This window comes from Lissotriton vulgaris, unplaced genomic scaffold (genome assembly GCF_964263255.1).
Source record: "Lissotriton vulgaris unplaced genomic scaffold, aLisVul1.2 SCAFFOLD_341, whole genome shotgun sequence".
NCBI classification, from domain to species: domain Eukaryota; kingdom Metazoa; phylum Chordata; class Amphibia; order Caudata; family Salamandridae; genus Lissotriton; species Lissotriton vulgaris.
In genome coordinates this window covers 739,294-766,577 of record NW_028243854.1, presented here as the reverse complement: position 1 = coordinate 766,577, position 27,284 = coordinate 739,294, and the positions used below count along the sequence as shown (strand labels likewise).

General features: G+C 44.2%; 1 pseudogene; it reads right to left on the bottom strand.

Annotated features, from left to right (window-relative positions):
• The window catches only part of LOC147668219 (uncharacterized), a 29,679-nt pseudogene extending 5,598 nt beyond the window's left edge, over positions 1-24,081 (bottom strand).
• Positions 24,082-27,284: the final 3,203 nt, after the last annotated feature.

Sequence of the window (27,284 nt, the reverse complement as noted above, 5' to 3'; positions counted from 1 at the left end):
GAGCACGGAGGCCAGTGAAGAGTGGGGGGTCAGGGTGTTTGGAAGTGGAACAGAGCCGGAGGCCGCCAAATCCCTGCCAGGGGCCACCACGCAAATACGTATCCATCCTAAGAGGATTATTATATTAAGGATATATATTGGCGTGGTGGCCCCTGGAGTTTGGTGGCCCTGTGCAGGTGCACAGCTTGCACATGCCTAAGGCTGCCCCTGTTGTGACTGACAATGAGGAGGAGGATGGGGGCAATGAGGAGACACCACAGCGAGGAGGAGGGTAGCCCGCAGACATGAGAGAGAAGGTAAGTGTTTTTTTTTACCCTTTTAAAAAAAATTGGTGGGACTGGGGCGGAGCGGAGGAGAGTTCCACAGAGTTTTTTTTTAACTCTGTGGAACTCTGCGGAGTGCCACTCCACTCAGGCTTAAAAAACATCTCAATAGCCACCTATGAACTTAACATATCAAAGAGATAATCAGTCGAGGCTCAATAGCAAGTACTCTTACATTATAAATCACAATTAATTTGATAAAAATGAAGACAATTTAATAACAAGTAACAAAAAAATAAGCCCAAACAATAAACACAAAGGTGAATTTACCACAAGTACAATAATTTTATTTTAACATTTTCAACATTCTTTTTTTATTATGTCTTTATACGCCTCGATACCCTAGCGGGTGATTAGACGCCCTTATTAATTGATTTGAAAGGTTTGGCAGTCACATTTTAACTACTCAAATTAAAAGTACTTTCACAATGAAAACATATTGAAACTGATATCTAAATATATTATTTAAATATTTGCAAAAAGACTTCATACTTTAATTACACTCTATTTTTAATTACCTGCAAAAATCATGTGACCTCTGCTGGGCACAAGTCAAAGAGATTACACTTCCTTCAGCTTCAAACCACAAGGGCACTCTCAGGTGTCTGAAGTTATACAACACCTATAAGTATGTGAACCCTCAACCTTTACAGTCAATCACATTGTAGCTTTTTTGAAAATTTTAGATGGAATGCCAACTATTGGTTGACTCTAATATACCCACACTCTTGCATTCTTCAAACAACAAATGTATCTCTTTCATGGCACATGTAGTACATGTAACATAATCCCCTTTAATTGTCTTTGTAAGCTTTTATTTTAACTTAATTATTAACCGTGACAACCTGTAGTTTATTTGCATTGCTTAATGCTTGTTTAAACAAGTTAATAACAACTGCACTGTGCGCCAACACACACTTTTTTATCTCCCTGTACAATGGAGCGCCCGAGACTCCTGCAGAATCATAAAAGAGCTCACGGTTAGGTCACAAGGTAAATTTCTATGCGGCTCTTGCGAGAGTCTCACAGGAACGTGCGGGGCCCCACAGCAAGCTTCACCTGTAGAGGCTTGTAAATTACTCTTGCAAGGACTTGTAGGATCATAGCAGAATCTCAAAACCACCCAATAGAAAAATCCATACTGTTTAACCAGTAACTCTGCACCATACAAACAACAGTTGGTCACAACCTAACCTACTTTTCTAAATGTCAAAGGTCCACCAATTACATGTCTACTTGTGCCTCCCTATCATTTTTTTCTCTTCACATGTAAATCCATATTCCTCCTGAATCATACTCATTCTGCTGAGTACTCCTCTTGTGGCTAATATCGCCACACTACATCGTGGTTGTTTGCCTCTGGATTTTGAGACACAGCTTCATCCACTTGGCTATAGAATATGCCACTAATTGTGTTATTGGGAAAGATTTGTGATTTTGGGCCTCCTTAAGTGATGATAGTGCATTGCGGTGGCATTAACATAAGCACAATCATATGTCTAATGCAAAAATGACAATGGTCAAAAGAGTGTTGTCCTAAGATTGAGAAGTCCTGGAAGTATGTTATTAAAATAAGTTCTGCATTCCTTCATGACTATAGCATGAGCCATGGCAATATTCATTTTGATGTGTCAGGGGCCTATAGGTGAGATGGAGTGTACTTCGCTGCAGAAGAAAACAGGATCTTCCTTAATGACATCAAGGAATGAATCCAGTTCTTTGTGTAAGTAAACACTATAAACTATAAACACAAAGGCTCTTATCAGAGCCACTCAATTCCTACATTATGTGGAACTTTCATGTTATAACTCCCTTTTTAGGGGGGGATACTGACACCCGCACGACTAGACTCTCATGAAAGCGGGAGCACCCAAAAGCCTTTCTCCTCCATTTACATATTTGTCAGACTCTCACAATAGTGTTGTGAGCTCACACATTTAACCTATATCTCGTGGTAGACACTTGTGCATAGTAGGTAGTGTGTAGTATGGTGTACAAACATGAAAGACTCTCTGCTGAGACCTCTCTCTTGAGAGAGATTTTCTTTATCCTGTCCTACTTTTTCCTACAATCCTGCAAGTGCCTTGCAGGATTGTAATTGCTTTTTAAAGAATGTACATTCTCCTTCATTACAGTACAATCCTTAATAGTCCCCACTAGTAAATTTTGGAGTGAAAGTGGCCTCTCCACTGACACCTTTCCCCAGGGTGAGCAGTATGCATAGTAGAGTGTTGGGATGGACTAACTTCACAATTGAGACCTCTCTATTGCATCTGTAAGTATGAGAGGTACTGGCCTCTCTACTATGACCTCTACTCAGGCCAATAACCATGTATATTAGGGTGTCAGAAGGGATTTGCCCATCCACTGGCATAGATTCCCAGAATGACAGGAAAATATTATTCTCTCCGCTAAAATCTATTTCCTGGACGACATGGATGTGTAGTACAATGAAAGCAAGGAGTGGCCTCTGCTGAGATCTCTTCCTAGAGCAACAGGGAAGTGCAGTAGTGTGGAGTAAGAGAATTGCCTGTCTGCTAAGACATCTCCCCAGGATGACAGGTGCCTGTAATAGGCTATGGAGTAAAACTGACCTCTCTACTTATACTTCTTCCCATGCTCACAGGTATCCATAGTAGACTGTGGGGAGGGAAACAACCTTTACTACATGGTTTTTACATCTTAATCCATCACAACGCTACATCGTTACATCGACCACGTTGTTACCACGCAGTGCCATTACAACGCAAGTCTTTACAACGACTTGCGCTAGATGGTGCTCTAGACTAAGAAATAGTATGATTTACTATTCAGACACCTTCCCTAGTGTTGCACACACTGGAGTTGGAATAGTAAATCATACTATTCCTAAGTTCAGCGTGCCATCTAGCGCAAGTCGTTGTAACAACTTGCCTTGTAATGGCAATGTATGGTAACAACGCTGTCAATGTGACAACCGCGTTGTGATGGTATTGTGGTGTAAAAACTGTGTATTAAAAGTATATATTCCTGTGGGGGCCAACGTTTCCATTCTGCTGACACATCTGTCTTAGATGATGACTGTGTGTAGTAGAATGTAGGGAGAAACTGATTCCTCTCCTGTGACCTATCTCTCAGATATCTGGTGTGTGCACATTAGGGTGTGAAAAGGTGCTTACCTCTCTTCTCACAGCTCTCACCAGGGTGACAGATGTACAAGTAAAGTGTGGGGAGGAAATACCCTCTATCCTGAGAAGTCTGTCTTGAATAACAAACAGAAACTAAACAATGGAGAGAGACTACCCTGTCAGCTCAGACCTCTACCAAAAGTGCATATGTGCATAGTAGGCTGTGCGTCGAGACTGCTCTCTCTGCTCATACATCTCTTCTTGGTGATGAATGAGCATGCGGGGGAATAGAAATAGAATATCCTCTCTGATGAGAATGGGTTTTGGTTCACTGCTGTGGATAGTTTAATGTGGGGACACACTCGCCTCTGCCTCAGGCCTCTCCCAATGGGGACAGATATATATAGTAGAGTGTGCACAAGGAAAACTTCTCTCTTTAAACTTTTCTCCAGAGTGACTAGCATATATTGTAACGTGAGCAAAAGAACTGCCCTTTCCACTACCACATCTCCACCAACTGACAGGAGTGTGTAGTAGAGTGTGAGGATGCACTGGCCTCTGTGCCAAAACCTCTCTCTTGTGTGAGGGATCATCTTACTGCAGTGTGGACAAGAACTGGTACCTCTATTGAGACTTCACTCTTGCATGACAGGTGAGCATAGTAGGATATTCAAATAATTGGCTTCTCCATTAACAAGTCTCTCTGGGATAAAAGATGTGCATAGTACTGTATAAATACATATGCATGCGGGAGCACTCGTGCAGTCCGATGAGATGAATCTGCCACTTTCAGTGAAAATTCCAATATTATAACAATATTAAAATCTAAAATTACTAGTAAGCAAAAAAATCAGTAGTAACCTTACGTTTTTTTATTACAGTAAAATAAATGTAACCACATTACAAGAGTACAACAGCTATGTCAACGGACTAGATCAGCAGCTCTAAAACAAACAATACAACCAACTTCAGTCATTTAATATATCCTCTTCTAAGTCTGATCAGTAGACAGGAACAGTGTTAAAGCCTGAACAAGCTTATCAAGTTTGTAACTTGCACACTTTAAAATAAATAATTCAGCAGAGTGATAAAGAAACAATACAGCACAACCACCAATACTGTGTAGACTCATTTAATAACAATAATGCCAGCATTTGGGAAGTGCACAGCTATCTCCAATGGAAGTGTCCCGGCGCTGTCCGTATACCGCTGTGGAACCCTTCCTGGCTTTTCCCTGTGAAATGTCCACTCCTGGGCACCCCCAAGGGGAAGCCAGGTATCCCAGCGCTGTTGGGGCCGTTGTGGAGATTAAGCAAGCTATTGCCCAGAGTTGCAGAGTGGGTTCCATGATTAGAATTGGCACCGAGGCGAGAATTATCATGTCCGAGGAAATTGAGACCAAGAACCGCCGAGGCGGGAATTGGACCCTGGTCCCGGGCCAGATCGCTGCATCAGGGTCTGCCGCTCTAACCATTGAGCCACACATCCACAGACATTACTAGTACTCAGGTGACTTCCTGTTCTGAAATAGCCAACACCTCAGAAGCTTCTACATCTTTTCCACCTGTGCGTACACTATCACCTCAATTACTATCCAGTCAGATTGCTACAAAATCAACCTTTTTGAAGAAGGCTGTTTCTTTCTCCTTCTGTAAGCAACGTGTTTGTTCTTGTGAAACAAATACGTCTTCCAGGACAGACTTCACAGAAACCTAAATACCACTCCAAGCAATAGCTTTTTTTCCAGATCTTCCAGAAAGTTATTGTTTGCTGCTTCTTCAAAAGTGAAAAGTTTCATTTTTCTCCTCCATATATTTTCTCCCATTGTACTTTGCTTTTCAGCAATCTCTTTTCCTCCTACAAAAAAAGAAAATAACCAAAACATTAAAAGTTACATACTGCTCAATAAATGATAACAGTGATTCATTCCTTTATTGCCTAACATTTCTACATTTTTTACCCACAATAACACATTTATATCTGGTGCATCACTAACTTGCTATTGCTTTCTCATTAAAAATTCCACAGCCTTATTGGGTGCATCTTTCTTTTTTTTACAGATAAATTGAAGCATGATTTCAAATCTGTAATTGAGCTCCTTACAAACATTTACAAGATCAATACAACACAATTAACCAGGAGTTTTATAATCGATACCTGCAATGTTTAAATTAGCTTGTCTGACAAACTCATCAAGAGCATCCAAAGCATATAATGCACAGCTCAAAGTGACAAAGCAGGTGAATGCTCCTACATTGTATAACGTGCGTTATAACTATTAAAACCTCTATACAAGGTAAAAGCTGGTTCTATAAAGGTTTTACGGAGTAACACATTTCTCTTGACTAAACTTTGCTAACAGTAAGCAGGGTATTTCACTGTAGTGTCACATGGCACTTAGGGACATTGACTTTTTTCACAAACTTAGCATGAGCTTCTTGCAGCTTGCCTGCTGCTTTGCACACGTTACTATACATTACCCTGGGCGGAGCTGGTGGAGCTGCACTACGCGGAGGTCCACGGAGGTGGGGACCAACTTTGTGGACCTCGGCTCCGCCTCCCGCCTCCACCCCCTAGTAAGAATTAAATAAATATAAATTATAAGTAAAATAATAAACACTTACCTTGCCTTTAGCGTCCTCAGGCTGCCGTCCTCCTCTTCCTCTGCGTTTCATGTAGGAATGTGCATGCGTGTGTGTCCGCGCATTTCTGCAAGGAATGCACATGGGCGGGCACGCCCGCATGTGCAGATCACTGTGAAATGCCGAGGAAGAGGAGGATGGCAGCCCGGGGACGCCGCAGGCAAGGTAAGTGTTTAATATTTTACTTATAATTTATATTTATTTAAGTCTTACTTTGGGGGTTGGAGATGGGGGCTGGTGAATTCAGCTCTGCCGCGGAGTGTGCAGAGATTTGCCTACTCCGCGTTCTCCGCGGAAAGCGGAGTAGGCAAATCTCTGCATACTCTCCACCCACAGTTACTAAGCATCCTTCTTTTATTTTCAAAGACTGCTTTCACATGAGAACTCATCACTGTGTTTGCTCTCTGCATATTCCTGGGATTTTGACTGAACATTATGTGCAAGGTCGAACAACAATGCCCCTTGTTATTTTGTTCTGGACAGTTCTTAGTCCTTAGACAAAACATACTGATGCAGCTGTTCTTTGGAAAGCGTACCAGGGTCTACCATCCATAGGCTGAGGTATGGGGGCTGCTGACAAAGCTCAGACCTCTTCGATTATATAATAATACTTCTTTTTAGCAATGGAAGGGAGGTTAGCCACTATAGCCCATTCTCCATTGTCTTTTTATGATGGCATCTCCTTTCAGGATTTATGGACTGACTGCTATGCTGACAATATTTATACTATGCATTTCCTGCTGGTTGTGGCACGTATAGTGCATGTTAGGGCACGTTAGTTAAAATAAATATTTTAAACTATTTCGTGTCTCCATCAGATCCTATTGTGGACGAGTACAAGAGAGTGAGCGAAAAGGTGTGTCTTTTAACTGCGATTCCTGAGAGATTTGGGAGTGTTGTGTTCTGGGGTGTCTAATCATTTGTTTCTCTGTCTGAGTAGGAGAGCAAGGGTGACACTATAGCTAGTCGGTCCTGGGTTCATGGGTAGTAAGGTGGTGGGAAGACTCAGTCCCTGTACACCAAGGTCCCATTTCCTGCACATTGTTCTGTATTTGTGTGGAATCCCTGCACCAGTAAAAACAACAATCTATCCTCAGGACCCTCTGAAAAGGGTAAAGGATGTGTGTCATAGAGCTTAGGAAAAGTCTATGCCTTAATAATAATAATAATAATAATAATAATAATAATAATAATAATAATAATAATAATAATAATAATAATAATAATAATAAGGTAATAAAGTTATTTATAAAGCAACTGGTTACTTTGACGAAAGTGACCCGAGCTAAAATGTCCGACTCAGGACCTGCACCGATAGAGCACACACTAGACATAGTATTTAGAGGTGTCTAAATAACCAGGTTTTCAAATTCTTAAGAAAGGTTAGTTCTTTCCTTCTAAGTGCCAGGGGCAAGACATTCCACTGTTTGGAGGCCAACCAACTAAAAGAGCATCCTCCCATGTGCCCTCTTTTCTCACTCGGGACGGCAGCTAAAAGAACCCATGCAGACCTGAGCCTTCTGGCAGGTGTGTAGGGTTAGACAAGAGAGTGTATATAATGAGGTCCTTTTCCATGTTATATTGTGTAACACTAACACATAGCTTTAAAGGACACTCTCTTGTCCAGTGGCAATCGGTGCAATTTGACGAGGGCTGTACCCGTGGATGGGACACCTCAGGAGATTTAGCAGCAGACGTGCTGCTGCATTCTGCACCCTCTGTAGTCTCTGCGATCTGCAGTGTGCGACTCCAAAATATTGCACATTGCAGTAGTCCAGTATGGGCATTGCCAATGTCTCAACTGCTGACTTTCTAGCCACTTCTGGTAGAAGTGTCAGAACATTTTTCTAAATTTTCAAGACTCCAAAACATTTCCTGGCTAGATTGGTGACCTGACTATCAAATGAGAGACTTGCATCGAACCAAATGCCGAAGTTTTTGACTTTTGTTTTGGGTTCCAGTAGTGGCCCAAATGCAACAGCCCACCACGCAGATGACCAGATCGATGGTTGCTTCCCTAGAATCGGAACCTGTGTTTTTCCTGCATTTAATTTAAGCCGCCAGTTCTGACAGACAGGATCTTAACAAGGCTGCAGTGCCTCTTTTATCCTGAGACAAGGTGATAATCAGCTGTGTGTCATCAGCGTATCACATGATCTTAAAGGTAGAACACTCAATGATGTCAGCTAGGAGGCTCATATGGAGATTGAATCAGGTGGGGTTCAGTGCTGAGCACTGTGGCACCTCCTGTCGTAATGAAAAAACCTCAGAACAAAAAAAGGTTTTGAGACACCCGAAAGGTGCGGTTCTATAGAAAGGATTCTAACCACCACAGAGCTTGGCTCCAATACCGTAGTTCCACAACCGTTCAAGCAGCAGGCCGCGAGACAGGGTATCAAAAGCTGCACTAAGATCCAGCATTATTAGTGCAGCACTATTGCCCCATCCACAATCTGCCTGAGGGATTCAGAGGCTAACAGCAAAGCAGAATCGATGCTGAACTGCGGCCAGAACCCTGACTGGGTCTCATGAAGCAGTTCCCCGGCCTCACTGCAGCTTGACAGCTGTCTATGTATGCACTTCTCAGCCACTTTAGGAAAAAAGTATAAACACACTACAGATTCTTTGCTTTAGAATTTTAAAAATACTACCTTCTTTACTTACAACTGTAAACAGGGTGAACACTTCAATCTTTTATGTAACATGCAATCCCTGCTGACTTCTAAAAAGCTATACTGAGAGACCTACACCTCTGCAAACAGTTGTTCACTCAGTAAACATGGTTTACAATAGGTTTATAAACAGGAGGATACCTAATGACACTTTTAAACAAAGTACATAAACTATTCTATTAGTTACCAGAATGTAGAGCTGTTTCTTAAATGCAAATGAAGACATCAGTCTCTTTTACTTCCAAAGAAAATCACCTCTGCTGAGCACAAGCCAAAGAGGCTCCTGTCTCCTCCAAACCAACCAGCACAATGTCAGCTATCTGTGGTTGTGCAGCCAATTACATCATAGCATTTCATCAGCCATGTAGTGACAATGTTAACTATTGGTTGACCTTAATATAGCCTGGTTATATTTTTTCTACTTCTCCCAAAATGATCGCATGAGACTCTTGCAGGATTGTAAAACAACTCTTGGGAGGCTGACTCAGTACTTTTCCATGCAGGTCTAGCGAGACTCTTGTGAGATCATACGAGTTTATGTGCCAAGCTTCACTCCCTGAAGCTTGCAAATTTCTCTCACAAGACTCTCGCGGGATCGCAACAGAACTGCAAATTCATCGAATACCATACTTATTTACAAAACTGACATTCTTTTACCAATATATCTTTCCTATAATAACTCCCTTAATATTGGGATATTGACACCCATAGGACTCTCACAAGAGTGGGAACACACAAACAGTTAACTCTATCCATATATTTATCTGAGTCCCATAAGACTAATAAAAGTATCTATAAAAAAGGCTGTAAACTGAAGAGACTGGATTCATCACACAACTATACATTGATAGATAGTTGGATAGATAGATAGACAGATAGATAGATAGATAGATAGATAGATAGATAGATAGATAGATAGATAGATAGATAGATAGATAGATAGATAGATAGATAGATAGATAGATAGAAGAACCAAAGGTTAAAGGGGCATTATAGTTAGGATCATGTTTCACTTGTGAAAAAAACAGAGAAATTCAGCAGTTCTAGTTAGCTGAGCTAACATAACTTCTACCCCCACAATGCACTGCTTATGACCTCACATTATATCACTCATAGCATGGTCAGTGACATCAATGATGACCTATCAAATGACATCACTGATGACATTATTCAGTGAGTGTACGTTTCTATACTAGGTGTACAACTAGCGAGAGGTAGTATTATTAACAAATATGTGAGTGGCTATGTGACTGTGTGTATCTGTGTGTGAGTGGGTGTGTGAGTGGATGTATAGGTTTGTGAGTGAGTATGTGAGGAGCTGTATGTACGTATAAGTGGGTGAGTAAGTAGTTGCGTTGGTGATTGAGTGGCTGTATTGGTGAGTGAATGGGTGTGTCAGTGCCTGTATGGGTGAGTGAGTGGCTATGTGAGTGACTGTATGGGTAGGTGAGTGGGTGGGCGAGTGAGTGACTATATTGGTTAGTGAGCAGGTGTCTAAATGGCTATATGAGTGAGTAACTGAGTGTGTAAATGGCTATATGGGTGAATGAGTGGCTGTATAAGTGGGTATTTGGTTAAGTGAGTTGGTGTGTGAGTGGCTGAATTGGAGGGTGTTTCTCTTTGTGAATGGTTGCATGGGTGAGTGTGAATGGGTATGTAAATCGTTGTGTGGGTGTGTGAGTGAGTGTGTCTGAGTGCTTGTATGGGTGAGTGAGTGACTGTGTTGAGAGGTTGTATGGGTGAGTAAGTGGCTGTGTGAGTGAGCGGCTGTATAAGTGAATAAGTGGTTGTGTGAGTACTTGTATGGTCTGTGAATGGGTATGTGAGTAATTGTGTGGCTGTGAATGGGTATGCAAGTGGCTGTATAGGGAAAGTGACTCGTTGTAGGAGTAGTTGCATGGGTGAGTAAGTGGTTGTGTGAGTACTTGTATGGGTATGTGAATGGGTATGTGAGTGATTGTGTGGGTCTGTAAAAGGATATGTGAGAGGTTGTATAGGGGTGTGAATTGGTATGTGAGTGGTTGTGTGGATGATGTCATCAATGATGTTATTTGAGATTTCATCAGTGACGTCACTGACCATGTCATGAGTGATGTAATATGTGAGGTCATTAGCAGTGCATTGTGGAGGGCTAAGTTATAGTTAGATCAGGGAACTATAACAGCAAAATGTATCTGCTTTTGCAAGAGTGAAATGTGAGCCTAACTATAATATCCCAGTAACCTTTGTTTTGTTCAGTGAACTTCTACGGTTGTTTTAAAATTCTATTTTCTAACTATAATGTCCCTGTAACCTTTGTCTTTTTTCAATGAATTTCTATGTTTAAAAAAAATACTAACTATAATGTCCCTGTACCCTTTAGTTATTTCAATTAATGTTGATTTTTTTTACATTTTATTTCCTAACTGTAACCTGTAATCTTTGAGAGAAGGTGTGTGAGTAGCTGTATAGGTAGGTTAGTGGGTGTATGAGTTTCTGAGTGGGTGAGTGAGTGGGTGTGTGAATGTCTGAGTGGGCCCGTGAGGTGTTGTGTGAGTGTCAGAGTGGGTCCCTGAGTGTCTGAGTGGGTGTGTGAGTCTCTGAGTGGGCTTGAGGATGGTAACTAGGCCTGGGCATAAAATTACACTCCGGCAGTGAGTTTGCAGAATCCGGCAACTCCTCGTTCTGCAGAGAACACTGAGTTACTGAAAAACTTTGCATCCTGCAATGGAGCAGAATTTTTGTTGTGCCTTAGGTGAACACAAATTGACCACTAGCAACCGCAGCTGCAACCTGTAGTGCGCCAGGAGACCCGGGCCCTTTACAGACTGGTTGAGAAAGGGGGCAGGGCCTCCTACCAGGTCTCAGGAATCCAGGTGTGAGGGACTTACTTGTTACAACAAGAGGGGTTCTTGGCCCCCAATGACCCTCAGCATCCAAGGGGACTTCATCCCATAACCAGTAGTATGCCAGGATATCCTTGTGCAGAGTGGTTGAGAAGGGGGGTGGGGCCTTCGATTACATATCAGCAATCTGACTGTGGGGGACTTACTTGTGCCAACAATAGGGGTTCTTGGCCCCCAACAACCCTCAGCAGCCAAGGGGACATCCTCCCACAACCAGTAGTGTGAAAGGAGGCACTTGTGCAGAGTGGTTGAGAAAGATGGCGGGCCTCCGACCACATCTCAGCAATCCAGCTGTGGGGAACTAACTTGTGGCAATAATAGGGGTTCTTCTCCACCAATGACCCTCAACAGCCTAGGGGACTTTATCCCCTAACCAGTAGTGTGTTAGGAGGCCCCAGTGCAGAGTGTCTGAGAAAGTGGCTGGGGCCTCTGACAGGGTCTCAGCAATCCCACTGTGGGGGACTCGCAACAATAGGGGTACTTGGCCCCCAATGACCCTCAGCAGCCAAGGGGACTTCATCCCCCAACCAGTAGTATGACAGGAAGCCCCATTGCAGACTGGTTGAAAAAGAGGCTGGGGCCTCCAACGACATCTCGGCAATATGGCTATGGGGGACTTATTAAGCCCCCAATGACTATCAGCAGCCACAGGGATTTCTTCCCCGAACTTCTCCCACCACATCTTCAACAAAGCCAGCACCGCCATCGCACCCCATCCTCGGAAAGCCATCAACATCTCCTTCGAGACAGCAACTTTCCCGAAGAGCTGGAAGCACGCCGAGATTAACGCCTTACTCAAGAAACCGAAGGCGGACCCCAAAGACCTCAAGAACTTCCGGCCCATCTCCCTGCTCCCGTTCCTGGCGAATGTCATCGAGAGGACCATTAACAAACAACTGACCTGCTATCTCAAGGAGAGCAGCATCCTGGACCCATCCCAGTCCGGGTGCCGCAGCAACCACAGCACCGAGATTGCCCTCATCGCTGCCACCGACAACATCAGGACCCTGCTAGACAACAGAGAAATCGCGGCCCTCATCCTCCTGAACCTGTCAGCCGCCTTCGACGAGGTCTGCGATGCACACTACGAACACGCCTCCACAACACCGGGATCCAAGAGAAGGCCCTGGACTGAACCACTTCCTTCCTCTCCGGCAGTACACAAAGCGTCCGCCTCTCCCCCTTCCGCTCCGAAGCCACTGAGATCATCTGCGGCATACGTACCCCAGGGCTCATCCCTCAGCCCAACACTGTTCAACATCTACATGACACCACTTGCCCAGTTGCCCGATTGCACAACCTCAACATCATCTCCTACACCGACGACACCCAGCTGATCCTCTCCCTCACCAAGGACCCACACACTGCCAAAACCAACCTTCACAAAGGAATAAAGGCCGTCGCCGAATGGATGAGGAACAGTCGACTGAAGATGAACTCGGACAAGATGGAGGTCCTCATCCTCGGCTCCACCCCTGTTATGACCAGATTCTCAGACCAGATAGAACCAGCTCATCAGAGCAACACCAACCTGGCCAAAACGTAACCACCTCCCTCCTCAGGACCCATCTATCCAGGCACCTGGGTACCTACCTGAGGATGGGGAACTCGCAATATACAAGCTCATATCATCAGAAACACCACTAAATCTATAGGGATTACTAGGAATACTCACTGATTACTAAGGACGTCCATGCCCTACACCACACTCATACCTCATAGTCTTGCGACCACATGGGTCCAGACTAATCTACCCTGGGGCAGTTCTGATTATTTACCATTACACACTGATCACCATCAGTGCTCACTCGACACGCAATCCGGCGTGTCTACACACTAGGCTGCAGCCCTAGTGCTCTCTTCCTCACAATCCGGTCCACAATCCGGCGGACCTACACATCAGGCTTCCACCTGATGCTCTCTTTAACGCCGCTTTCCCTAGAGGCGATCTCATTACACACCGTATCCCCCCGGTGCTCTCTCAAGCCACAATCTTGTGGGTATACACACTGACCACAATCAGTGCTCTCACTAACGCCGCTACACAACGACGATCACTTTCCTATGAATACCTTCAGCTCTCTCTCTCTCTCTATGTTGGGAAGTTTCTCTCACTATTCACTAAAGGTTCGCTACTACAATAATATTATGGGATGGCCGAATCACTTAGTATACTAATGTTCTTCCAGCCCAAGGGCTCCTCTCTCTCCCTAATTATTCAGTGGCTACTTACCGGATCAGGGGCAGCATCTGTTCTGGCTGTAACACCTGACTAGAAGGAAAGGTTACCTGTGCTTTAAGAACAAGAGACACACACTGTATGCAAGAGTTATTTCCTGATTTAAACGCTCTCTATCATAAGAACAACACATGCACACTGGTTCACTAAGAACGGGGATATCTTTATTACAATAACAATAAAATGGGACACAGATCTGCGGGGTCTCTGTAACTAACAGGAACTGTAACACACCGCTGAAAGAAAAGGGATTAGACATATAACAGGGACAATGTTATCTGCGGGGTCTCTGTAACTAACAGGAACTATAACACACCGCTGAAAGAAAAGGATTAGACATACAATATAAGGACAAGGTTAATATTTGAAAAGTAAAGAACCATATCACCTAGGGAGTGTGGGGTCTTGCTCTAGCTGTCATCTGGGCTCCTGTCTCGTCTGTGCCTTAGCTCGTCTTAGATCCTCTCCTGCACTCTTGGACACACATCTGCGCTGATCACTCTGCACTGGACTCCTCTCCCCCACGAACTCTCTCCACCTTCCAACTTCAGTCTAATGGTTTCTGCCGCTCTGATAATCGTTCGCTCCACTAGCTTCTTCATCTATCTGATTGTCTCCATGCCAATGTCCAATTCACTCCAGCTGCTCCCACAGATTAATCCACGATATAACTTCGGTCTCTTCTAAAAGGCATTACTTCAGACTCCAGCTATTCACAACTCCTCCTGATAAGTAACTGCTTCTGACTGCTTCCTTCAGTTCCAGCTCACTGACTGTCTGTCTGTCTTCTCTCTGTTCCAAGCATCTTCTGTCTCTTCTCCTCCTGCAACTCCACTCCTCTCCTCTGCTTCAATCCAACTCAACTGCTTCCAGCTCAAACTCTTTCCAGCTCGAACTCTCTCCGCTCCTCCAACTCAACTAACTCACTCCGCCTCTGCACTTCACTAATATAGAATGCTCTTCCCTCATGGAAATTTCCAACAGAGGGCTGCCTCCCACCGAATTCCTGTGCCAGCTCCAGGGCCCCTCGCGCAACCGCAGTGACCATCTGCATGTTACGTCTGGGCCCAAGAGACAAACACATTCTTCCGATAAGAACCAGTCCTGGCTGGTTTTCCCCTAGCAGACAACAGGCTTAACTATAAACATTACCTTTCCCCTTAAAGCATCTCAGCTCTGCAGGGATAGAAAGCAAAATGGAGTCTCTCTAGTTCTGGGCCTTGTAGGCCTGAGAAGGATGAAATAATCCATAGCTCTGTCAGAGTACCTACACAAACCATACCAATGTGTAATATAAAGTCAGGACCACAGGATCCACCCTCTACTATAGGCAGGATAATGAAAGGACACATAATTATGTCAAAGCCAATAGGCAATAGATGGATTAGAGTCAAGAATAAGGGATCTATCATCATATAAAGCAGCTATCCTCTTCTAGGTCTGGAAAAAGGGCTTAAAAGGGCCAACACAAGGTAAGAATACAGATCCTAGATGTGAGCAAGCTTAAAGTCTTCATCACTCCGAAATAGAGCCAAAAAACCCGTCAAGACAACCCCTTAGGCCTGGAACAACTCCTGGTGGCCGACTGCACTGGGAACTGCTCCAACACCGACTGACCACGCACGCAACCTAGGAGTCATCCTAGACTCCATCCTCTCCATGACCAAGCAGGTCAACGCTGTCTCGTTCTCCTGCTTCAACACCCTCCACATGCACCGCAAGATCTCCAGGTGGATCCCCATAGAAACAAGAAGAACGGTCACCCAGGCCCTCGTCAGCAGCAGGCTGGACTACGGAAACACCCTCTATGCAGGAGCCTCGGGAAAACTCCTGAAACGGCTTCAACGCATCCAGAACGCCTCTGTGTGCTTGATCCTTGACATCCCCCACCGCAGTCACATCACACCCCACCTTAGAGACCTGCACTGGATCCCCATCAACCAGAGGTTAAACTTCAAGCTCCTCACCCACGCACACAAGGCACTCCACAACACCGGACCAGCGTACCTCCACAGTTGACTCAGCTTCTACACCCCCACCCGCCAGCTCCGCTCCGCCGACCTCGCCCTGGCCATAGTCCCCCGCATCTGGAGAGCGACCTCCGGTGGCAGATCATTCTCCCAAGACCTGGAACACCCTCCCCATCCACCTGCGGCAGACCAAAGACCTGCTGCCCTTCAGGAGACTCCTCAAGACCTGGCTCTTCGATCAGTAGCAGGACCCCGCACACCCCCAGCGCCTTGAGACCCTCACTGGTAAGTAGTGCACTTTACAAATGCTTTGATTGATTGATTGAACCAGTTGTGGGCCAGGAGGTCCCTGTGCAGAGTAGTTGGGAAAGGGGCCTGGACCTCAGATGAGATCTCAGCAAGCTCATTTCTGACCTTTATTTGGCCTCTTTCTGCTCCTTCCGGACCTTTATTCTGGCTAATTAGCCATCATCAGCCAGACTAGCTTGAATCCAGTGCCAAAGGGAGCAAGGGACCCACGTCTGGGCACACCCTGCCAACTTAGGGCGAACAAAGCAAAACCAAAGGGGATGATGGACGGAGTGTTGAACATTGCAAGCACTCACCCCCAGTCAACTGATCTGGGTTTAATCCATCATTATTCTTTAGCTCACTCCGCCATCCCAGTTCAGACATGGCAATATGCAAATCCTCATGGGAACAATCCAGCCCGAACTGCCAGGCCATGTCTTCCCTGGACCGGAAACAAGCATCCTGGGACCGTTTTCTGGCTAATCAGTCGTCAACAGCCAGGATCGATTGAATCTAGTGGCAAAGTGAGCAAGGGACTCACGTCTGGGCATACCCTGCCAATTAGGGAGAACAAAGCTTGCAGCAGGCGGAGTTATGTTTGCTTTGTAAAAGCAAACAGTTACCTCCCGAGGTGGGGACCTCAAGAGGTAGTAGGAGATGGCCCTAGGGGGTGGTGGACCCCGGGGTCATAAATGGCTCCAAGAAGGGGGGTGGTGGCCCCCTCCATTTTACAACTTTGCCCCGGGGAGGTGGGGGTCCCTGTGGCCGGAGATGCATGACGGACCCCCTACATCAATTTATTTTAGCCCTTGGGATGTGGCGGTTATTGGGGCTGTACAGGGGGCTGCACACCCCCCTTAAATTCAATAAATTGATTCTGGGAGGTCACCGTCCCCAGGGATGCAGGGGTCTGTACGGCCCGGCATTGATTTTATGTTTTGCCCCAGGGCGGTGGTGGTTTCAGGGGCACAGGCAGGCCCAGCAGGCCCACCTGCATCTATATTTTGTATAGTGTCCCAGGGAATTGGTGGTTCCCAGGGTGAGGGCAGTCCCAGCGGGCCCACCCACACACATATTTTAAAGTGCCCCAGGGAGATAGCAATCTCCGGGGCTATGAGGGGGCTGCATGGGCCCCCCGGATTTATTTAAATATTTGCCCCTTCTCTTTATTTAACTTTTTGGGGGGACTTGGCTGAAGCTGAGTCACAAGATGAATGCCGACAATTCCTGGTCTGAAGTGTTGGCAGCCAATCAAATTTGAGTACATGGACTGTCAGCTCCTCTGAGGATCCGGTTCCTATATATAAAAATGTGGATTTTCCTTAATATTTCCAAAACTTCTGAATAGATTTACACCAATTTACAAAAAGGTCACTTTCTGGACCAACAGCTACTTTTCTGCCAAATTTGGTGTAATTCCATTCAATAGTTCAGGCTGTAGTCGTTTCTAAAATTCCTACGGGATTTAACATTGGAAATACATGTTTTTTTAGCCCCTTTTTTCTCAAACCCTGGTTGATGGATTGCCCCAAAACTTTTTAATCACAACAAGAATCACCAGGGCACTTTTTAAAATACATTTTGAGAAGCTTCGTCAATTGGCCCCAAAGATATAGGCAAGTCAAATAACGCTTCTCCCTTGAAAACATAGCTGTAACTATAACTACCTACTGGCAACCGTCAATAGGGATAGATAGATAGATAGATAGATAGATAGATAGATAGATAGATAGATAGATAGATAGATAGATAGATAGATAGATAGATAGATAGATAGATAGATAGATAGATAGATAGATAGATAGATAGATAGATAGATAGATAGATAGATGGATGGGTAGATGGATGGGTAGATGGATGGATAGATAGATAGATAGATAGATAGATAGATAGATAGATAGATAGATAGATAGATAGATAGATAGATAGATAGATAGATAGATAGATAGATAGATAGATAGATAGATAGATAGATAGATAGATAGATAGATGATGGATGGATGGATGGATGGATAGATAGAGAATTTTTAAATTCAAACTGCTACAAAAATCTAATTTATTATTTATAATCCGAAAACATTAAAAATATATGACTTAACCGAGGTTTGGCAGGTACAGTTATAACTCAAAACCAATAAACATTTGAAAAAGAGGGTTCAACAATGATGTGAGATGTACTATTCTAACTCTAGTCCAACTAACATTGGGAAAATTACATAAATAAAAGGTCTCAAAGTTATTATTTCAATTCCCGATCGACAAACACTGGGAAAAGTGCATATATGTAAGGGTGGTGAGTAAGATTTACTACTTTAACTTTAACTGCAATCCCACAGACATTGACGAAAGTGCATATATTTAAGGGTGGGGGGGTCTTTTCGAATTCTAGTCCCACAAACTCTAGGATAAGTGCATATATTCGGGGGGTCAGGTTTAATATTCTAATTCCAATGCCACAGTCCTTGTGAAATGTGCCTGTATTTGAGGGGAAGATGTGGGGCTGGGGGGGGGGGGCAGTTTTAATATTCTAGTTCCAGTTCCACAAACATTTGGGAAAGTATATGTATCTTGATGGGGTTGGGGTGACATTTACTATTTTAACTCCAGTCCTACAGACACTGCAGAAAGTGTACATACGGGGGGAGGGGGTGGAGAGGGGCTGGATTTAACTTTCTAACTCTAGTACCACAAACATTTGGGAAAAGTGCATGTCTTTGTGGTGTGGGTCTGATTTACTCTCCTGACTCCAAACATTAAGGTGCTTATTCCCAAAAAATGAAGTGAATCTGCACCCACAGATTTACTTCTACTTTCAATTTTGGAATTACCCAAACCCTCAAGGAGTCCGCACTCCATTCACTAGTTTTTTTTAATACAAACTAAAAAAAAAACAAATATAGAGGCATGTTGGGATTTTGGGAATCCACTCCCTCTGTCTGGAGTTATCCATAGGAGAGAACTCCACACCGGAGGAATGGATTCCTCTGTGCAAATTCACATTTTTTGTTTTGTTTTCTTCATCTCTGTGGAAAAATATATTTTGCCTTAGAGAAACCTATTCCCAACCTATGTTGATGACCAAATTTGCATTTGTGAATAAAGTCTATCGGGCATATTCATCAAAATTCAGTAATACATGTCGGTAATAGCGAAAAATAAGTAATCGCTATTAAGGACATGCAAACCGCGATGCATCAAACTAATCGGTAAAAATCGCTATTGAATAGCGAAAGTACGTCAGCGAGAGTAGCAATTACCGAGTTAGCAAATACCGAATCGGTATTAGTGATTTCGGTATTTGCGAATTCGGTAATAGCGAAAACGGGATAAATACGCGACGCATCGGAAGCAGGCCGATGACATCACAACCAGGAAGTAGGACAGCCCACGCTGCATTCTGTGGTCGGAGTAGCACAGAGGAGGAGGCAGAGCACAGGAGCTGAGGACCCAGACAGAACCAGCAGCAACCAGGACTAGGCAAGCAGGACAAGATGGAGAAGGAGGCCCCCCCAGCAGGGAAAGGACACACACCGAAAGAGAAAACGCACGTTTTCTGATAAGGAGCTGGAAATCCTAATAGAGTGTGTGACCAGCAACAATGACTGACTGTTTGGGAAGTTATCGCTGAAGGTGCCTGAGGCTGAAAAAATAAAGATGTGGCTGCGCATCAAGGACAAGGTCAATGCCTGCGGAGTCACCCACCGCAGCATTGACGATTTAAAAAAACGCAGGTATGACCTGCGTAAGAGGGCCAAGGAGAAGATTGCGCAGAGGGTCAAGGATGCTGCAGGCACAGGTGGGGGCACATCCAATGTGACACCTAACACAGCCCTGGAGGACCTAGTGGAGTCTACCATAGAACCGGAAGCTGTTGTGGGGGTCACACATCTGGACACCTCTGGTGCTGCGGAAGGAGGACGAGGTAAGATGCATGGCAGTGTAGCAATGCAGCGTGTAGTCAATCCCTGCCCACTTCCCCATGCCAGACCCAGTGCACATGTAGCGGTGCCCAAAACACATACCCTCACCACTGTGTTGCACCATGGGAGTTGTAGTCAATACATGAATGGGTGCATGCCAGAACCCAGAGATGAATACAGCAGCAAAGGGCCAAATGTCTGTCAGAAAAAGTAATTTATTGTGAGATGCCAAAGCAATTTTCACATACAATACCATGATAATAACTATGCACTGTTTCACACACAGATGCATCCCCCATCGATTCTGACGACAGTGGCCGCCTCGTCATCTCAGAGACACCAGTGTTGACAGATGCGGAGTGCTCACAGGGAGCTGAAGCCATGTCCTCCCCTTCACCAGCACGGCGGACAACACCTCCACCATCTCTGCGGTCCAAGACACCACCACCACCCTCGCGGTCCAAGACACCACCACCACCACCACCAGTGCGGGCCAATCCGCAGAGCCGCAGAGCAGATGTTTCCTCCCTGTCCGGGATGGAGTTGGATCAGAGTTCAGCACCCCAAAATGTCCCACGCAAGGCTGTCGTCACTCCAACCAGCCAAACTGCAGCACGACAGCGCATCAGGCAGAGGGCTGTGCCCCCGGGTCAGGCAGCTGCAAGACCAGTCGATCTGTCCGAAGGGTACGGAGTAGTGGAGACCCGGATGCTGCGTGTCCAGCGCCTGCAGGGGAGACACATGGGTGCCATGGAACCGGTGGAAGAAGCGCGATAAAGCGCTTTGCGACACGCCTCCAGTCTCAGCTATTACCCCCTGGAAGCTTCCAGACGCAAGCAGGTGCAGGCAGCATAGGACCTGCACATGGGCTGGTATGGCGTTGGTCCTACGGGTCTCGTGCTGCAGTAATGATTCCAGGTCTGCTATTAGGCGCATAAGCATGGCACAGTTGAGTCTGTACTTGTCGTACACCTGTTCCTCGGTCTGCCCCAGCAAAGTGATGCGCACCCTGAAGATCCTGTCCTGGATCATCCTCCTGCGCTGGGCCTGGGCGTTGATCCTCCTCCTCCTAGCAAGCACGTAGAGGGCAGCCATTTTGGTTGACATGTGGGGTTTCCCAGGGCATTCATGAAGGGTTACTGATTGTCATAATATGAAACACAACAAGGGCACCCAATCTAGTCAGCACAGGACCTCGGGGAACATATGAGTGAAAGCAACAGTGGTCCTATGCAAGGAGGAATGTAGTCAACGGATAAATATAGACACAATGGAAACTATATTGTAAATTGACTTGCCCAGCCGGGCAGAGGTCTAATATTTAATTTATAACAAAATTTTTCGGAGAAATACCTTCAACAATTTCTTGGAGGTGGGCACAAGCCTGTGCCCAGACGTTTACAAATTGTCATGGTTAGCAGAGTGGATAGAAGGTAGAGAAAGGTTTTTAGGCAAAAGCTATTGTATTCTGTGCATATAGCAATAACAGAATTCACATTCACACCATTACTTGAAATATAGTAATAAATACACAACAAAGTATATGGTGTAGTAATTGTCGACGGCGTTTCAATCCCATTACAAGGTTACAGGGATCATCATCAGGACTGAATAAAGCCTAATCATTCCTAGCCATGATAGCCGCAATGGGCGAGGCGCACACAGTGGGTGCCGGCCGGTGGCAGGGAGTGTAAAGCAGTCGTAACCCGTGATAGAACAGATTGTTCTAATCCAATCGGGCAATTTTTTGAATGGTAATTAAGTTTCAGGCAGGGTTTCAGGCAGGGTTACCGCGGGGAACAATCTCCCCGTAACAAGGTTGACGCGCCAACAATGGGCTTGGTCGTCACGAGCCTTCACGTACGACTGCAATTGCTTCCCGGACCGGGTTACTGATTGTCAGCACCTGCTGATGGGTTTTTTTTTTTTCTGTCCTTCAATTTACTTTACCTCCTGATTGTGATTCCCCTTCTTTTGCTCATGCAAAATAGCGATTTTTGGGATTTTCGGTATTAGCGACTTATCATGCATTCCATTGCGATTCGTTAATAGCGATTCGGTATTTCCGAGGTCAGCTTTGGGGTTCGGTATTTCCGATTGTCTGTTTTGCGATTCGGTAATTTACCGTGGGGTTTTTTAGCAAATCTTTATTTTTTACCGATTTTGGTTTGATGCATAGCATTTTCTGGTTTTGCGTTCAGTATCGGCCTGTTTTACCGATTCGGTGTTTTACCGGGAGGTATTTTCGTTGATGCATCTGCCAGTAAGTTGTTATGAAAATTAAAAATATATTGGGTAAATAAAAATGTTATGAATACAATCCTGTACATTTTATCCTTTTTAAAAAAAAATATTTTTATTCAAAATTTTCACAACATTTATTCCCTCCCTCCCCCCCGCACAGAACAACTTAAACCATATAAGACTAAAGAAAGATAGAAAAAGAAAAGATAAGAGAAAGTCAGAAAGAGAGGTATACCTATTATATACGCAGTTCATCCTGTATATCTATACAGTAAATATTGAAACCAGATGACAATATGTAACATGATTGAAAGACATTCGAAAAAATCGTAGCACTCCCAACATTTAACAAAATGCAAATGCGAAGAAGCAAGAAGAAAAAGAGAAAGAGAAAGAAGAGAGAAAAAGAAAACACAGGTTAAACCAATTATAGCTCTGCTCTTTCATTTCCACATTTCCAATCTGTGATCGGTTTCCATATACGTAACCCTAGTATTCTCCCCTTTTTCCCCTTTCTAGCATATATCTCTTTTTCCAAGTTAAAGATATGTAGTAATCTTGCTCTCCACTGCTGCATAGTGGGTGGTGCTCTATCCCGCCATGCAGAGCATATACACAATCTTAGCACTGCCATGGCTACGAACAGGAGATATTCATACTGCGATTGTATTATACCGCTCCCTACTCCTAATAGAATCACATCTGTTGTCAGTTTAACCCTGCAATTTAGTGATCTATAAAAAAAGGTTTTGATAGCTCCTAGCAAGGGGGTCAGGTTAGGACATTCTGCAAAAATATGTGCCATATCCCCATCTGTACAGTCACAGCATGGACATGTGATCCCCTGTGTACCCCCCCCCCCCCACTGTGCTATTCTTGCTGGCGTAAAGTACAACCTATACAATGTTTTATAGTGTTGGGCTTGTAATGCTGCCGAACATAATATCTCCTGTCCAAGCCGTAGTGATTTTACAAAGAAACCCTTTGGTATCCCTATCTTATTCTCCCATTTCAATTAAAAAATTTCTATGTCGTCATTTCTATTTCCTATAAGTTCTGCATAAATCCTTTTAATGGTGCAACCATACCCCTGCTCAAAAAGCTTCAGTATTGTATTATCCTCAAAGCCCCGCAGTCCTCCTGTTTTGCTAACTAAAAAGCTTCTCACTTGTAAATACTTGAAAAAACTCCTCGAAGTGACACCAAATTTCTGTTGTATTTCTAAAAACTGACGCACCCCCGTTGATCCTAACAGGTCTCCCACTTTTTTCACTCCCATCCGGTTCCAATCCTTAAAGAAATTCCCAGGCCACTCGATCAAATGCCTTTTTGGCGTCTAACAGCAAGGCTGCCATAGGATTCTCCGTTACCCCCTTTTAGATCGAATAATGTAATCATCTTCCTAATATGTTGTGTGGTGCCCCTTTGTGGTATAAACCCATGTTGATTTTTGTTGACCAAACTCTCTATTACCTTCGATAATCTTACAGCTAGTGCTTTGGAAAAGATTTTTGAACCTGAGTTAATAAGCGTTATTGGGCGGTATGATCCTGGCTCTATCGGGGATTTTCCTTTCTTTAAAATTAATACGATGTCAGCCCCTCCCCAACTGACTGGGATGGATACTCCTAACTGTGCCTTCCTGATCGTTCTAATTAGTTCCTCCTTGATGGATGTAAAGAAAACCTTATAAAATTCGCCTGGTATTAAATCTGGGCCCGCTGCCTTGCCTGAGGGTAGACTCAACATTGCCTCCATAATTTCCTCAGCCCCCAGGGAAGCATCCATGGCCAAACTGTCTTCCTCCTATAATACTCTGCTGGGTATATCCTGCAGATATCTCTGAATATCTAAACAGTCTCTTTTGTGGTCTTCCATGTACAATTTGCTATAAAAATCCCTGAAAACTTCCACAACTCCTCCAGTGTCTGAGATCAAGTTGCCCTTGCAGTCCTTTATTTCTTTAATCACCCCTTTAGCAGCCCTCTGTCTAGTTCTTGCTGCTAATGTACGTCCTACTTTCTCACTATATTCATAGCACTGCTCTCTATGTACAGTAAATATTTTAGCCGCCTTTCCTGCTATGCCTTCCTCTGCCTCAGCTTTGGCGAGCAATACTTCCAAAAATCGTTGTTCCACGTCTCTCCCATCCAGCGTAGCTTGCTCTAACTTATACTCCGCTTCCAGTAGGGCGAGACTTAACTGATCCGTCCTGAGCTTTTCTTTTTTTTGTTTCGAGATGCTAAAGCTAAGGGTCTCCCCCCCGTACCCCTGCCTTGAAAGGGTCCCACTCATTCGCTACTGAAGCACTCCCCCTGTTAATGTCCCAATAATCCTTTATCCATGAGTACATATGATTAAGATATTCCTGATCTACCAAAAGCTCCCTTTCAAATGTCCATGATCTCACCTGTCTTTTAAGACCACCAGACATAATTGTTAAAATAATTGGGTTGTGATCTGACAGAATACGTGGTAGTCTCTCAACCTTTAAATTGGCTATCATTGATCTTGTGGTAAAAAAGTAATCTAATCGGACACATTTTTTATGTGGTGCTGAATAATAGGTAAAGCCAGCTTTTCCTGTTCTTAGTAACCCCCGTACATCCCCCAACGCATTGTTATCAGCCATATTCAGTATAGCTCTGCAGACCCTTTTTTTTCTTCCTTGATATTGCCTCAAAGGCTCCGTGCCTGAGCCTGTAGCACCATCTATATTTAAATCCCCAGCTAGAATAATTTTTGGTGCCCAGGTGGCTAATTCTAAGTCCAGAAAATCAAACAATTCTGGATTATCCTCCGTTGAGCCATAGATTGAGCCCAACGTGATCCATTCTTCACCCATTAAACATTCTATTAGGACGCATCTTCCCCAATGATCCTCCAATCTTTTCCTTGTACTGATATTGTGCAGTTTAGTTAAAATAGTGACCCCTCTTGTTTTAGCTCCTTGTCTTGAATATGCCAATAGTCGCAACCCTAGTTGTTCTAACAAGAACGGTTTATTCCCTTCTATGTGAGTCTCTTGGAGACATATAAAATCGGCTTGTGTTTTTTTCAATAGTATTGCCACCCTCTGCCTTTTTAATCGGTCATTTAGCCCACAAACATTAATTGTTAAAATCTTGATATCCAGACAGAATTATTTTTTCTTTCTGCAGTGCACCACCCAACTCCCATGTGTATCCCTTATCCCATCGCAATTTTACATTTTCTTCATGTTTATCCTTTAAAAGACAATTTTCCTGTTCGATCTTTCTGTGTTGTTGTATCCTTAGCATTACATGTTGTCCTGTGCTCCCCTGTTCCCCTGCTCCCCACCCCCTCCCCATCCTTCCCCCTTTACAGGCAAATAGGTCAATCCTGACCTATGTGTAGCTGCTTCCTTGTCCCTAGAGCGTCACTACCATCTCTCTCCCATCTATATCAGAATAACTGTATTCTAAGCAAATACATACACACCTTTACCGAAAAGTCATAGATCCAAGTATAGAAGGGTGGAATCCCCTCCCCCACTATTTTAGTGTTTTAATCTATACATAGTACACTCCGAGTTTAACATCCATAGTCTATGTCTTTATCGTGGCTGTTGAACAACTGCAAAGGTGTCTCCCTGGTTCCTTTTTTCTTTCATTTTGTTCAGATAAGCCTGTGCCTTGACTTCAGAAAAAAACATCCTTGTATGACCATTCCGAATTATTTTAAGCCTTGCTGGGAATAGCAGATATGCTTCACAGCCTATGTTTTTGAATGGGTCTATCAGCTGTCTCATTCTCCATCTCCTCTCCACGGTGATGTGGCAGGAGTCTGGACGTGCAAAGAAGGTTATCCCTTTATATGTACGACGATCCTGCAGTTTAGCTCTGTCCATAATTTCCTGCCTGGCCAGAAAATGTCCTATGAACACCAGGATAGCTCTTGGCTTGGCTTTCTGTGCAGCACCAACCATTAATTTTTGTGTCAAGGGAAACCTATGTGCTCGCTGCACCTCATTATCCCAGTTCCAGCTCTCAATTTCCGGGAAGGCACCTTTTAAGAGTGTGATTACAAAAGACCTGGCATCTTGCTCCTCTGCCCCCTCCGGAATGCCCAGTAGGCAGATGTTATTACGTCTCTGTCTGTTCTCGAAATCTTCGAGCTTCCATTGAATATCTTCTGTGGCTCTTTCTTGGGCCTCCCTGAATTCCTGCCAGCGAGTTACCTCGTCTTCCAACTTTCCTGTTCTTTCCTCTACTTCATTCACTCTTTCCGCCATTTCTGCATATAATTTATTCATTTTGCTTAGTGAGCCTTGGATCTTTTTGTTTGCTTGTTTGGCTCTTTTGCTCTCTGATCTTGCCTCTCCCTGCATTTGTTTCAGGGTGGAGTAGAGTAGGTCCATCGTAGGAGGTTGTTGATGTACGCCTTGAGGTCTTCTCTGTTGCCCTCCAGACCCTGTTTCCTCTTGATATAGACTAGATGTTGCTGAATAGTCCCATACTAACTTTTTGGCCATCTCATCTTGTGCGGGGCTAGCAGGTATTTTCTTACTATGTCTTTGGCGACTCCTCCGAGATTTCTTTCTTTGATTGGAAGATGCCCTTTGGATGGTCTCCTCTGAGGCCTCTGTATCCTCTGAAGATATGTACTCTGGGTCTGTGCTTGTGGCAGGACTATCTACTTCGCTCTCCTCTGATTCATTGTCACCAGAAGAGGACCCAGTCTCGTCATTCACTGAGTAGAAGCATTCTTCATTTGGAGACCCAGGTACCGTTGACCCTAGATCTATCTCAGTCTGTGGGCGTTGAACAGGTACATCCTTTGTATTACCGTGGTCCAAATTAAGATTAGAGCTGCTATTGCCGTTAATATTGATAGTATCTATCAGATCCGCCATCACAGGCACTTTCTCTACCGTATCTGGCATGGCCTGTACATTTTATCCATAATGATGATAACTATTAATTGTTGTATGCTGATATTACATTCAATACAGTATATAAAGAAACACA